The 12,557-nt window shown below is 51.3% G+C and overlaps 1 protein-coding gene across 2 annotated transcripts in view; it reads right to left on the reverse strand.

The window, feature by feature from the left end:
• amn (amnion associated transmembrane protein) overlaps positions 1-12,557 on the reverse strand; it is a 106,693-nt gene that overhangs the window by 71,714 nt on the left and 22,422 nt on the right. The gene's annotated exons all lie outside the window — the stretch shown is intronic.

Raw genomic sequence — 12,557 nt, forward strand, 5'->3', positions numbered from 1 at the left:
TCTGAGAACAGCTCATGAATGTGCAGAGCAATCACAAAATAAATGGTTAGAGCACAATGTTGAGTCCAGGAGGTCACTGTGAAAAAGGAGCAGAACGGAAGAGGGAACATTGATCCAAAATTGCCTGGAGGTTGTGACCCAGAACTAACAGCAAAAGCCAAGGGAGCCTTCACTGGAGTCAGGATATAGAAAAAATATCAAGGGCAAAATTATCTTTTCTAGAGACCTGTGTAGAAACCAACTATTTTCTAATACACCTGATAGGTAAAAGATGGCTATTTAGCGTAAAATATTAAGCCCCAGTTTTAAATACCCATTTTAAATTCACTCATAACCTCAGGTCATCTCAAAACATATAGCTTCAATCGAGACACAAAACAGCATGACACAGCATAATTCACTGTAACTGAGCTCCATTGTTCTAGCAAATACATTTGCAAGACAGTGTGACATTAAAACACAAGCCGTATCAGATATAAATCCAAGGACAGGGCAGGCACCATAGCAACATTAAGGCGCTAATGTGTACAATGTGGCTAACAGCTAAGTCAGCAGAAGTCCAGTTTAAACTGGTCGTGATAACAGCACAGAATTGCATTCCATAACATGCACAAGTATTCAGACATGAAACATTTAAAGCTAATGTTGCACATTAAAGATTGACAGCTAACCGTCAAATCAAACTCATTTGATTCTAACCCAAACCAATTAGGATGACTTAGAGGTGTAGATAGATGGCTAAAGATTGATATGATTTCCTATAACCGTGAAGGTCCGAACGGCCATCTTTATCCGGATCATTGTATATTTTGATCTAGACTATTCGCTATCTCTATTTTTCACTTTTCCACTCTAACTCTTGAAGTAAATGCAAGCTGTTGTGCCATAAGCAAGAAACCATTTCTGTATTATATTAGAAGTTAAATTGTGTACAAGTTTCTTCTCTTTAAGTCCTTTTTGCTAGCCAGATTTATTAGAGAATAAGATTTAAGTGACTCTCAATTGTAATCAAATAGAGACAATAAACGATTCTGGTTTGCATCCGAAAAGTTTTAACTCAAATTTCTACTGAGTTTTAGTGTCGCAAGTTCCTCACTAATTCCGCATGGTAGATCTCTTACAACTGGTGTAGTTCGGCAAAAGGGGAGGAGCGCTAAGACGAAATCGGACGAAATCGGCGAGGTTCGGAAACCTTCGGAACAAGTCGGAGACGATCGGGGAAATTCGGAGGACTCGGAAGACGAACGATCGTACCGCTAACGAAAGCCCAGGAGGACGGGAGACCCAAAGAAAAACGGCTAGACTGGGGTAAGAAACATCTTTTTCACCTATTAAAAGTCTTAAAGCCGCATCAAGCAGTGCTTTGACCCCTGGAAAGGACCTTTTGATGGACTGTGTTAATTCAATCGGGTGCCTTTTGTTGAAACTAAAATAAACGGGACTGAAAGAATAGTCGCGGTTGTGTACACAGATTACACATAGTTGACGACCAAAAATTGGGTGTAAGGTTGAGTTTATGGTGGAAATGAATCCTAAAATAGATTCAAAACCTTCAAATGGTAGAGAACTACTTCCCACAACTTCCAGGGAAGGTCGCGCTGTACCGGATGTCTCTATTGACGATATATTGGGTGAACTTGGATCTTTGATTCGTAGACAATTTGGACTGTGTGAAGTTTCAAGAAAAATTGAATCAAAATATGATATCCCCAAAGGACAGTGGTCCCTCGATAATATCAAGAGGACATGGGGAAAAACCACACGTTTAAACGGTGAAAAACGTGCAAAATGGTCTGTTGGCACAGCTTCGCAGACAGCAAGAGGTAATCGTTAAAAATAATACCTGTGTCAGGTATTTTATTTTAGAGTCATTGAGTTTTATAGAACAGAAAGAGGCCCTTCAGCCCATCGTGTCTGCACCAGCCATCAAGCACCTATGTATTCTAATCCCAAAGGATTAGAAGGCAAAGATGTCGTGTATGCTATGGCATTTCAAGTACTCATCTAAATGCCTCTTAAATGTTGTGAGGGTTCCTGCCTCTATCACCCTTTAGGGCAGTGAGTTCCAAATCCCCAAAGAAAAGGTTTTTCCTCAAACCCCCTCTAAATCTCCTGCCCCTGATGTTAAATCTATGCCACCTGGTTATTGACTTACTGCTGACAGCAGTCTGTCTGCCTGTGTACACTAATCAGTTGTGCTCGAGCTTGCAAAGATTTATAATTGAAATACACTAAAGATGTTAGTCAATACTAGGGATTGAAAGCGTTTACAATTTGGAAGTAAGGTTAGCGTTAACGTTAACATTAACAAGGGTGGAGTGACTTCCAGTGTTGGCATGTAGGTGGAGGTCACACTTTGGGTGGCTCCTACTTGAGGCTCTGGTTTTTGGACTTTAATGCCCGGTTTCAGGGACAGTTTTTGAATGAGTTGGTGCACGAGGGTATAAGTAAGGTGGGGGATGTTGAAGGCCCAGAAGAAGGGCACTGGAAAGAAGGGGATGAGCGAAAGTCTGCCGTCGAGTGAGCGGGTGAGTCCAGCAGGAAGAAAGATGGCTGAGGTTGGATCACTGGGTGGTGCCGCGCCCTTCACAGTAAAGAATTTAACCGAGGTGATGGCTGGAGAGTTTGAGAGGCAGTTCACTAAGCACATGGAGGTGATGCGAAAGGAGATGATGGTTGCGATGAAGTGGTGGGTGGAGGCGGCGATGGCCCCGGTGAAGGCAGCGGTGTCGAAGACATCGGCTGAGGTACGGGAGCAGGGAGAGAAGTTGATGGGGTTGGAGGAAGCTTTGTCGCAGCACAACGATCGGTTCACCCCAATGGGTGAGGAGCTTCGCAAGGTGGTGGAGGCCAACAAAGGGCTCAGAGCCAAGGTGGAGGACCTGGAGAACAGGTTGGGGCAGCAAAACCTACGGATCATGGGCCTGCCTGAGGAGATGGAGGGCCCGAGGGTGACCGAGTACTTCACAAAGATGCTGGCAGAGCTGCTGGGGGAGGGGGAAAGAACCCTCCCGAAGTGAGTTGGACAGAGCACATCAGGCCAAAGCGAAAAGCAAATGGACCACTAAGGACAGTTATAATTTGCTTCCATAAGTTTCATGTTAAGGGAAAGGCTTTGAATTGGACAAAGCAAAGGCAGGAGGTGAAGTGGTATGGCGTTGGCTTTCAAATATACCAAGATCTGATGGTGGAACTGGCGAGCAGGTGGGCGGCCTTCGGACGGGAGACGGCAGCATGACATAGCAATGGTGTGAGGTTTGGTGTGGTCTACCCGCCGAATTTGAGGGTGATGCACAATTCGAGGGATTTCTACTTTCAGACGTTGGAGGCGGCAGAGATATTAGTGAAGGCCGAAGGATTGGGACTGAAATAAGAGATGGGACTGGGATTGGAACTTGGACTGAGGGGATGGGCACTGTGCTTTGTCTTTATCTCCATTTTTTGTAGTTTTTTGTTTTGAATTTGATGGGGGGAACGCCTGGGTTTTGGGGTTGGTTGAACAGGGGAGGGGAGTTTATCTTTGTTTACAGTTGGTGACAAGCATATTGGGCTTTTTGGCGGTTTTCTGGGGTGCAGTATTGCACTGATTTTGTTTGTTGTTTCTGGGACTGGGTTATGGGGGAGGGGATTGGTAGGAGGGGGGGCCTGGGCAGAGGCCTCTGCATTACAAAGCGAAGGTTGGCTAGTGACCGGGAGTGTGGTGGGGGAGGGGCAGCGGTCGTTGGAACCTATTCGAACAGGTTTCGAATGGCCTGGGAAGTGTGAAAGATGGGAGGATGGGATCGATACTAGGTGAGGTGTTCGCAGGAGGAAGTGGATGGGGGGATTCTGGGAGGGAGGGGTTTGACGGTAACAAAGGGATGGGGCGGGTAAGGCCTGAGGGGCAGGGCCCAGGGTTATGATGAGGGCGGATGGGAGGGGAGAGACCCCCGGTCTGAATAGTGACGTGGAAAGTGAGGGGGTTAGGGGGACTGGTGAAGAGATCAAGGGCCTTTACACATTTGAAGAGCTTAAAGGCCGAAGAGGTGTTGCTGCAGGTGCCCATCTGAGGGTGAAGGATCAGGTGAGGCTTGCAAAGGGTTGGGTGAGTCAGGTGCTTCACTCTGGGTTCGATGGCAGGGCTCGGGGAGTAGAGGTATTGGTGGGCAAACGGGTGAGGGTTCAGCTGGAGAAGGTGGTGGCGGATCGGGGGGCAGGTAAGTGATTATGTCGGGGGCGATACAGGGCAGGTTGGTGGCACTGGCACGTGTATATGGCCCCCACTGGAATGATGAGGGATTTGTGAAGAGGGTGCTGGGTGCCATCCCAGACCTGGATACCTACAAGCTGATAGTGAGTGGAGGATTGGAATATGGTGCAGGAACCGAGGGAGGACATGTCTCAGCCGCATTGACTGGCCCAGTCACGAGGAGCGAAGGCGTTGGTTGGGCTCATGAGGAGTGGACTTGTGGAGGTTCTTACACCTGAGGGAACGGGAGTATTCATTTTTCTCTTTGGTACACAAGGTGTATTCGAGGATCGACTTTTTCTTGGTGCGGAAGGTGCTATTGGTTGGGGTTAGGAAGTCAAAGGACTCAGCAATCACGATTTTGGATCATGCTCCACATTGGGTGGATATGGATTTGGAGAAAGGGATAGACCAGAGGCTGGGGTGGAGAATGGACGTGGGGTTGTTGGCGGACGGGGCTTTTATGATAAGATTGGGAAGGTGATTGAGGAATATGTGGGGTTTCATTGCACAGGGGAGGTCTTGCAGTCGGTAGTCTGGGAGGCTCTGAAGGCGATACTGAGGGGGGAAGTGGTCTTGTTCAAGGCTAAGGTGGATAAGGAGGAGAAGGAGGAATGCCAAAGATGGATAGAGGAGATTTTGGAGGTGGATGGGCTGTATGTGGGGGACCCAGACCCGGGTCTCCCGGCCAAGGGGAAGGAGTTACAGGCACGGTTTGACCAGTTGTTCACAGGGAAATTAGCGCGCCAGTGAGGAGGGCGAGTGGGTGGTCTCCGAGTACGGGGAGAAGGCAGGCCGTATGCTGGCCGGCCAGCTCCGGAGGGAGACAGCGGCAAGGGAGATAGTTTGGGTAGGGGATGGGACGGAGCAGATTAATAAAGTATTTGAGGAGTTTTATAGAGACCTGTATAGGTCGGAGCCACTGGAGGATGAGCGGGGGGGGAGTTCCTGGACGGGTTGGAGTATCCAAGGCTGGGAGAGGAGGATAGGGCAGGGTTGGAGGAGCCAGTGGGGGAGCAGGAGGTGAAGGAGGCAATTGGGAGGATGCAGGCAGGGAAGGCGGCGAGGCCCAATGGGTTCCCATGTTGAAATTTACAGGAAATTTCGGGACAAGCTGGCACCGTTGATGGTGGGAATGTTTGAGAGTGCGATGGGTAGGTTTCCGGTGGCGGCCATGGAGGAGTAGGTTGCGCATTCGGCAGCTTCCGTCTGGAACGGACTCTCGGACCTTTTTTCAGGAGTTTTCATGGACTTTTTGGGGCAGATTGGTGAAGCGAACACTGCCAAAAGGATTCTCTCTCTGTTGTATGGATAGCTGGACCAGTAGTGGCCGGGTGAAGCGTTTAAGTCCCAACAGACAGAAGGGTGCGGAGTGCGCGCTGAGGCACGGCATGGCGGCCGGTATAGACCATGGTGCATGGGCGCAGTGGTCACAGGAGCAACAGGAGTTCCTTATGGGCTGCTTTGCTGATCTTAAAAAGGACATGCTGGCCCCGATGAAGGCATCAATAGACCAAATGATCGCAACTCAGGCGACACAAGGGAAAGCAATTAAGGAGATGGCGAAAAAGCTATCCGACCATGAGGACTTTTGCTAACTTTTGGTTGGTTCAATTTGCTCTGTTTTATAACCTTTGCTCTCGAGTCGCCAGGTATCTTTATGATACCGCCACGAGGTTCAAGTTCAATTACTGATGAATAACTCAACACACCAATTAGTAAGATTCAAATCAAAGCACATTTATTATACACAGTCAATCGCTACTCATGCATAAATTCTACTTAATAAACTATCTCTATACTAACAGGTCTATACTTAGCTTCGGAATTGGCCCACCAGGTCAGGGGAACAAATGGCCTTTCGTTCGGGTTCTGAAACTGCAGGATTCAAAAGCTGGTATGGACTGGTAGCTAGGAGCGCCTATCTCGTAGCGAGCATTAACTTGAGACTTACTTGCTTGATGCGGCAGCTTGGGCAGTTCACTCTCAAGGGTTGATTCGCTGCTGAGTGACCCTGCCAAGAAGGACGATTTGAACTTGGGGGCTTTACTTTTAGTCCCCAGGGGCTTTCCGCCCTTTGGGGCGGACCCCGTACCTGGTTCCAAGTGATTGGACTACTTTCTGATCACTTGGATCGATTTCTCCAATGCTGGAGCAGTTCCCTGATTGCTAGACGGTCCTACGTGTCCATTGGCCTTCCTTTGTCTTGGCTCCTGCTGGCGCCGAGGGGTCTGGCTTGGCTTTGTTTACCTTAACTGTTGTCATTGTGCCTGGGAATCGCACATTACTATGCAGATGGCTGCTGCATCACTGTGCAGGTGGCTGCTGGTTTCAGTACTGTCTGGTTGTTTTGCAGGTTCCAATATACATGATTTCTGTATTTGCTAGTCTTTGCCTGTGTTGGCTGAATTTCCCTTCAGCCTTTGCGGTTCTCCATTTTAAGTCGGGAAGTGGCCAACCCAGGTGGCTACAGGACGGGTTGGTCGTAATTGGCCCTTAAGGTGAAGGTGCAGGACGACCTCCACAAGAAGTGGCAGGAGAGGCTGGAGGACCTAGAAAACAGGTCCAGGAGACAAAACTTGAGAATTGTGGGCCTCCCCGAAGGTGTGGAGGGGTCGGATGCGGGAGCATTTGTGTCCAAGACGCTGGAGGCACTGATAGGGATGGGGGTATTCCCTCGACCCCTGGAGCTGGACGGGGCGCACAGAGCCCTCGCAAGGAAGCCCAAGGCGAATGAACCGCCGAGGGCCATGGTGGTGAGATTTCATCGCTTCTCGGACAAGGAACTTGTCTTGCGGTGGGCAAAAAAAGAATGGAACAGCAGGTGGGAGAACAGCGTGATACGCATCTACCAGGACCTGGGTGCGGAGCTGGCCAAGAGGCGTGCTAGATTCAACCGGGTGAAGGCTACCCTCTTCAGTAAGGGGGAGAAATTTGGGATGCTACACCCAGCGAGGCTATGGGTCATGTACAAGGAACGGCGTCACTATTTTGAGACGCCAGACGAGGCGTGGTCATTCGTCAAACAAGAAAAGCTGGACTCGAATTAAAGGACAGTTAAGCTTTGGTGGAATGCGGTGGTGGGGCTGGGTAACACGGTACCCTTTCTAATATAAGATTGTATACAATGTTGGGTGCGTGTAAGGGCTGTGGTGATGGCTGGAGGGTGCAGTGTTTTCGGCAAAGTTGAGATACGGAGGGGGGAGGGGCCCTGTACTTAGTCCGGTTTTTCAGGAAGTTGGAGCCTTGGTTCAACAAGTGTCTCCTCACGGGGCAATGATAGTGTCTTCTGTTTATTTTTTGTTTGGTATTACTATTTACTCACTGGGGCTGGAGAGGTAGTTTAATTGGTTTATTCACATGGGGAGAGGGGTCCGGACAATGAGGCGACAGTCTGATCGGCGCCAGGGGCGGGAGCTGCCGGGGTCAGCATGGGTCAGCTGATTCTCGGGAGCGTAGTGGGGGGTGAGCAAGTGCTCAGCTGGTGCTTGGCGGGGGGTTTTAGATCGTGGGGCTGTTGTGGGGAGGAGGGGAGGTGGAGGATGCTGCTTTGCTGACAGAGGAGGCATCAATTTCGGGATACCAATTGAGGGTCGGGGCTCCCTGTGGGGGCGCTCGAGGAAGCGAAGGGCGCGGGCTCGAGGTTGGCCAAAAAAGGGTGATGGCTAGTCGGGGGGGGGGGGGGGGTTTAGCCCCCCGTCCAGGCTGATCACGTGGAATGTGAGGGGTTTGAATGGGCCGGTCAAAAGAGCATGTGTGTTCGCGCATTTAAAGGGGTTAAAGGCAGACATAGCGGGGACAGAATTCTCAGCAATCACAGTCTCGGACCATGTCCCGCACTGGGTGGACCTGCGGCTTAGTGAGGAGAGAGGGCAGCGCCCACTCTGGAGACTGGATGTGGGGCTGCTGGCGGATGAAGAGGTTTGCAGGCGGATTAGCAGGAACATCCAGGAATACCTGGAAACAAACAATACGGGTGAGGTAGCAGCGGCAACGGTCTGGGAGGCTCTGAAGGCAGAGGGGAGCTCATCTCAATTCGATCCCATAGGGAAAAGAGAGAAAGAGAGGAGAGGGAGAGACTGGTGGAGGAGATACTCCGAGTGGACAGGAGATACGCGGAGGCCCGAGGCGGGGCTACTGAGGGAGCAGCGGAGTCTGCAGGCGGAGTTTGAACTGCTGACCACAGGGAAAGCGGTAGCACAGCTGAGGAAAGCAAGGGGGGCAGTCTATGAGTACGGGGAGAAAGCGAGCAGAATTCTGGCACACCAACTGCGATAGAGGGAGGCGGCCAGGGAAATCGGGGGAGTAAAGAATAAGGAGGGTAACATGGTCTTGGATCCGGGGGGGGGGGGGGGCGGCGGTGGGGGGGGGGGGGGGGGGGGGTGAACGGAGTCTTTAAGGAGTTCTATAGTAAACTATACGAGTCGGAGCCCCCGACGGGAGCAGAAGGGATGAGGCAATTTTTGGACCAGTTGAGGTTTCCAAAGGTGGAAGGGGACCTGGTGGAGGGGCTGGGGGTCCCAGTTGAATTGGAGGAGATTGTCAAGGATATAGAGGGCATGCAATCGGGTAAAGCCCAGGGGCCGGACGGTTACGAGGTAGAATTCTATAAGAAATTTTCGGAAATATTGAGCCCACTCCTGATGAGGACCTTCAATGAGGCTAGAGAGAAAGGAACCCCCCCCCCCAACAATGTCACAGGCCTTGATCTCACTCATTCGGGACGGACCCGGAACACTGCGGGTCATACAGGCCGATTTCGCTTTTAAACATGGATGCCAAATTGCTCGCTAAGATTCTGGCCACAAGAATTGAGGATTGCTTCCCAGGGGTGATAGAGGAAGACCAGTCTGGGTTTGTTAAAGGCAGACAACTCAATACCAATGTCCGGAGACTTTTGAATATTATTATGATGCCCTCTGAGCGAGGGGAGGCGGAGGTGGTAACAGCGATGGACGCAGAGAAAGCCTTTGACCGGGTGGAGTGGGAGTACCTGTGGGAAACGCTGGGGAGGTTCTGGTTTGGTGAGGGCTTTATTGGCTGGGTGAAATTGCTGTACCAGCCGCCTGTAGCAAGTGTATGTACAAACCGGCTGAGGTCGGGATACTTCAAGCTTCACCGGGAAACGAGGCATAGGTGTCCCCTAGCCCCGTTACTATTTGCCCTAGTTATAGAACCGCTAGCTATGGTGCTGAGAGCCTCGAGGAACTGTCGGGGACTGGTTCGGGAGGCGTGTGGAACATCGGGTCTCGCTATACGCGGATGATTTGCTCCTGTACATTTCGGACCCTGTGGAGGGGATGGAGGAGGTTCTGCGGATCCTGAGGGATTTTGGTAGTTTTTCAGGGTACAAACTGAACATGGGAAAGAGCGAGTTGTTTGTGATCTAGGCCAAGGGGCAGGAGGAGAGACTGAAAGAGCTGCCGCTCAAGATGGTAGAGAAAAGATTCGTTACCTGGGTATACAGGTGGCCAGGAAATGGGGTGCCCTGCACAGGCGCAACCTGACTCGGTTGGTGGAGCAAATGGAAGGGGACTTTAAAAGGTGGGACATGCTCCCGCTGTCACTGGCAGGGTGCAGACCGTGAAAATGACTGCCCTCCCCAGATATTTGTTTGTCTTTCAGGGCCTCCCCATCTTCATCCCCAAGGCCTTTTCTAAGCGGGTGAGTAGGATCATTTCGGGCTTTGTGTGGGCGAATAAGACCCCGCGAGTAAGGAGATCGCTGTTGGAGCGCAGTCGGGGTGGGGGGGGGGGGGGGGGGGGTGGCGGCGCTGCTGAACTATTGAAACTACTACTGGGTGGCCAATATAGCTACGATTAGGAAGTGGGCGATGGGGGGTGGTGGGGGGGGGGGGGGGGGGTGCGTAGGAGCAGCTGGAGGTGGCGTCCATGTAAAGGTACCTAGGAGCTTTGATAACGGCTCCTTTGCCGTTCTTGCCGACCCGTTACTCCACAGGTCCGGTGGTGGTGGCAACACTGCGGATCCGGGGACAGTGGAAGAGGTACAAGAAGGTGGAGGGTGCGTCGGTCTGGACCCCGATATGTAACAACCACAGGTTTGTCCCGGGTAGGATGGATGGTGGGTTCCAGAGCTGGCAGAGGGCAGGCATCAGAAGGATGGGAGATCTGTTCATAGACGGAAGCTTTCCCAGTTTGAAGGTGTTAGAGGACAAATTTAATCTGCCGCCAGGAAACGCCTTTAAATATCTGCAAGTACGAGCCTTCCTGAAAAAACAGGCCGTGCCCTTTCCGACGCTGCCGCCACTGAGGATACAGGACAGGATGGTCTCCGGCACCTGGGTGGGGGAGGGAAAGGTGTCGGATATCTACCAGGAACTACAGGAAGCGGAGGAAACCCCGGTGGAGGAGCTCAAGGCCAACTGGGAGGAGGAGCTAGGTGAGGAGTTGGAAGCGGGTCTGTGGGCAGAGGTCCTGGGCAGGGTTAATTCCTCCTCATCATGTGCCAGGCTCAGTCTAATTCAATTTAAGGTGGTCCACCGGGCACACATGACGGAAGCGAGAATGAGCAAGTTTTTTGGGGTAGAAGACAGTTGTATGAGGTGCTAGGGCAGCCCTGCAAACCATGTCCACATGTTTTGGGCATGCCCGGAGCTTAGAGTTCTGGCAAGGTTTCGTGAGGGCAATGTCCAAGGTGCTTAACACACGGGTGGTGCCGAGTCCAGAGATAGTGATCTTTGGAGTGTCAGAAGACCCGGGAGTTCAGGGGGCGAAAGAGGCCGACGTCTTGGCCTTTGCCTCCCTAGTAGCCCGGAGACGGATTTTATTAATGTGGAGGGACTCGAAGTCCCCGAGTGTAGAGACCTGGGTTAGCGACATGGCTGGGGTTCTCTCGGAGGTGGCAGCCATTCGTCGACTTTCTCGGGGAAAATTAAAATGTATGTCAGCAGCAGCAATCCGCAGGGGGGGGCGGGCGGGCAGTGAGTGCTTCATTGGGATAGTGTGGGAAGACTGAGTCGCGTGGGGTAATGTCTATTTAATTGTTATTGTATATTCTCTGTTTGCACTATTAATGTTCACTCTAGCTTGTTTTTTTATTATTGTTACTATTGTTTTATTATGAAAAATTTTGCAAAACCTTAATAAAAATACTTTTTTTAAAAAAGAGAGTGCGATGGATAGGGGTGTCTTGCCACAAACCATGGGCAGACTTGGGGCAGGCTTCTATCTCGTTGCTACTAAAGAAGGACAAGGATCGGGTGGAGCGTGGGTCGTATAGGCCCATATCTCTGCTGAATGTTGATGCCAAGATATTGGGCAAAGGTGCTGGCGTCAAGGTTAGAAGGTTGTCTCCAAAGGTAATTGGGAAGGATCAGCCGGGGTTCGTGAAGGGAAGGAGGTTGTTCTCAAACATGAAGAGGTTTCTGAATGTGGTCCTGTCTCCTGCAGGGGGAAGTGAGACGGAGATGGTGGTGGTACTGGATGCAGAAAAGGCGTTTGATCGGGTAGAGTGGGGTTATTTAATGGTGGTACTGGAGTGATTTGGAATTGGGACAAAGTTTGTGGCGTGGGTGCGACTGCTGTATTAGGAGCCAATGGCGAGTATGCGCACTAACAGCATAAATTCGGGGTACTTAGCACTTCACCGGGGTATGTTGCTTGCCGAGACACCGATGATCTGCTGCTGTATATTTCTGAACCGAGCATGTCAGTGGGGAGTAGAGTAGAGCTGCCCAGGGATTGGGGACGTTCTCGGGGTATGAATTGAATCTAGGAAAAAGTGGGTATTTTCTGGTCTCCCCATCGTGAGTCAGAGCGGGTGTGGGGGGGGACCACCATTCTCCTTGGCGGCATCCCACTTTAGGTATCTGGGAGTGCAGGTGGCCAGAGATTGGGCAGGGTTTTGGAAGTTTAATTTCACTAGTTTGGTGGGGAGGGTGAAGGCTGATTTTTCGAGGTGGGACAACCTCCCTCTCGTCGTTGGCGGACCGGGTGCAGGCAGTCAAAATGAATGTTTTGCTGCGATTCCAGTTTTTATTTCAATGTCTAGCGGTCTCTTCACCAAAGTCCTTCTTCAGGGGGGTTGACAAGTTGATCTCTTCGTTCATTTGTGGGGGGGGGGGGGGGGGGGGGAGAAGGTGACCAGGATTAGGAGGGTGGTGTTGCAGAAGGGATGATTGGTGGGGGGCGGGGGGGGTAAGCCTCCCAAACTTGCTGTATTTTGGGCGGAAAAGATGTGGGGCTGGGGAAAGGAGGGAGGGGGTTGCTCTGTGGTAAAGATAGAGGCAGGCTCGTGTAGGGGGTTAGGGTTACGAGCGCTGGCAATGGCACCGCTCCCGATGGCCCCAGGAAAGTACTTGGCGAGTCCG

The sequence above is a fragment of the Scyliorhinus torazame genome, chromosome 2 (assembly GCF_047496885.1).
Source record: "Scyliorhinus torazame isolate Kashiwa2021f chromosome 2, sScyTor2.1, whole genome shotgun sequence".
Taxonomy (NCBI): Eukaryota; Metazoa; Chordata; class Chondrichthyes; order Carcharhiniformes; family Scyliorhinidae; genus Scyliorhinus; species Scyliorhinus torazame.